The sequence below is a fragment of the Microtus oregoni genome, unplaced genomic scaffold (assembly GCF_018167655.1).
Source record: "Microtus oregoni isolate MIOR12 unplaced genomic scaffold, Mior012 000154F_ref0000087, whole genome shotgun sequence".
Classification (NCBI taxonomy): Eukaryota; Metazoa; Chordata; class Mammalia; order Rodentia; family Cricetidae; genus Microtus; species Microtus oregoni.
The window spans coordinates 769,492-772,194 of record NW_024544809.1 but is presented as its reverse complement, the minus strand read 5'-3'; positions in this window follow the sequence as shown (position 1 = coordinate 772,194).

The following is a 2,703-nucleotide window of genomic DNA, read 5'->3' as shown; positions in this document are numbered from 1 at the left end:
TATCATGTTGGTTCATTAACTTAAAGAAATGCAATATACAACTACAAGATGTTACTCACAGGGGAAGCAAGGCACAGGAAGATGCTACACGGGAACACGATGTTATTTGTCCATTTTCCCAGTAAATAGAAAAGTATTCTAAAAAAAAAAACAAAGCTTATAGATGTTTTCCAAAGAAAGGTGTATACCTCATAAGCGATAAATGAGGTTTGGAGCTCCAACAGTTAAGTATGGTGGTGAAAATCTCTGTGGAGCGGTTGTGAGAGAAATGGGAGGCCATTGAGGAACATCATGCAGGACCGAAGCTAGAAGGTAGAACTAGTTTTCCTAGCCTAGGTGTACTCTTGGGGATTGAAGAAGCTACACACAGCAAGAGTAGCTTATTTGGGTTAAAATTTGGGTTTTGTACAACGGTGTGGCTGGGGAGGTGTGAACAGACACCTCACTTCAGATAAGACAGTGACAATCAAAGTCAGGATACTACTAAAATCCCACCTGATGAACCAGGGGGTTTCATTGGGTTGCATCCGGACAGAAGCAGACATGGCAGAGAGTTCTATCACAAAGGGCCAAGTCCAGAACGAGGGCTATGTCTCCCAGGGTACTCAGCTGGTGCATCTTGAAGACAGTTCCTGGAAGAGCATCTTGCTCTTCCAGGAAGTTTCCCTTGGCTCAGAGTGTCTCCTCCCAGTCTTTACTGCTTATATCAGCGTTGGGAGGGGACATCTACTGCATCCCATAGGTTTTAGGGACTTCCTGAAGCCTCTGTGTTGTTTACTTCCTGAGTTTTCAAGACCCACCCTAAGTCTTTAAGGATTTAATGGATATTTTTCAAGATGGAATGTATCAATTCAGAGAACCTTCCTAAAACAATATAGTGTTAATGAAGATTAGGAGAGGAAGACTCGTTTTAATCTTTTACTTTGCAGTGTGAGTGGAAAGGCAATAATAGATTATGCACTTTGTGATTGAATATTTAAAAATAGTAATCTTTCATTTATTTCAGGGTCTCTCAACCTTCCTAAAGCTCTGACCCTTTGGCACACTCCTCATGTTGTGGTGACCCCCGCCATAAAATTATTTACATTGCTACTTCACAACTGTAACTTTTCTACTATTATGAATCATATTGTAAATATCTGATATGCAGGACATTTGATATTTGACCCCTAGGAAAGGCTCACTTAGCTCTCCAAAAGGGTTGTGACCCACAGGTTGAGAATTGCAGGTTTATTTAATAGTTTATTGAGTATCGACTATGATATGCCAGCCTTAGTGTGGGGTTAGGGGATTCAGCATGAAAAAAAGATGTACTGGTCTTTTTCAGTCCTTATTCTCAAGGAGTCAGGCAAACACACAGGAGAGCTTTAGGGAGCGTATTTGGTAGTTTCCTTCTAATAAAGCTGTACTGTGAGCTGCAGCGGGTCCCCTCCCCCACCACAGTTACCCCGCGGTCACATGCTGCGCTGTTCCCTGAGCCATAGTGAGCAGATGTCCAGTATCTTCCTCCACGCAGAGAAGAATTACGTGCTTGAGCTGTCACTGAATCCACTCCCCGCGTGAAGAAGACACATTGCGTGTTGTTCCGAACACTGGATGGCAGTAAGGAAAATAACAGGAACTACGCAAAACAACAGCACAGTGCTGGGCTTATACTCCCGAGAAGGAAAAGACGAAAGAAGTTCCCTATTAAGGCCGAATAATTTCAGGATCAAAACCGGCCACCCTGATGTATGCTGTTACCAATCAGCATTCTTGGTTACCTGATGTTTTCCTTCTTTGGCCATTTTCTCCACTACAAAAAAAAAAAAAAAAAATCAATAGATAATTCTAAAACTCAAATCAAGTATACGAGAGATTGGATGCAGGAGATAGTGGCTATCGAACAGAGGCTGTTACCATGTGAGAGTCACGAATGCAGATTCTTGGTCCAGGGCAGAGATAGTTGGAGTAGAAAAAGAAGCGATTAACCTGTGAGGGGAGTGAAATGGGCGTGACACAGACCGGGCGTGAATCTGTGTCTTTGAACACTCTCCCTGTGTTTTCGCTCTACTGTTTCTATGTCCTCTTATAATCACATTATTTCATAATCAGTCAAGAAAGATCCAAGACCACCTAATGACTAACCCTGAAAATAAAGTCAGCCCACAGCGGCAGATGGCTCTGCATTTTGCTATTCTGTGTTGGTAATATATGCCATGCATTCATGAGCTTGGCCCACTCAGGGAGCTGACGATCACAACGCAGACAAATTCCAGTCGATTGCCGAAGCTGGGCTTGGGTACTGACCTGCTGCCTCCCCTGTCTAGGGAGAGGGCCCTGTGCCAAGAAATAAAACAGAGGCTAGGAGGTAGGCTACTCGAAAACTTACCCATTTCCAACTGTCCTAATTTGCTTTCCATTGCTATGTTAGATGCCAAGATCAAAGGCAACTTGGGAAGGAAAGGGTTTATTTCATCTTATAGCTTATGGTCCATCACGAAGGAGGTTAGGGCAGGAACTCAAGGCAGGAGCCTGGAGGCGGGAACTGAAGCAGAGTTCTTGGAGAAGGGTTGCTTACTGGCTTGCTGCTTTTAGCTTGTTCTGCCAGACTTCTTATAGCACCAAGGGCCACCAGTTTAGGGGGACACTGTTCACAATGAGCTGGGTCTTTCTACATCAATTGTGAACCAAGGAAATGTCTCACAGACTTGTCTACTAGCC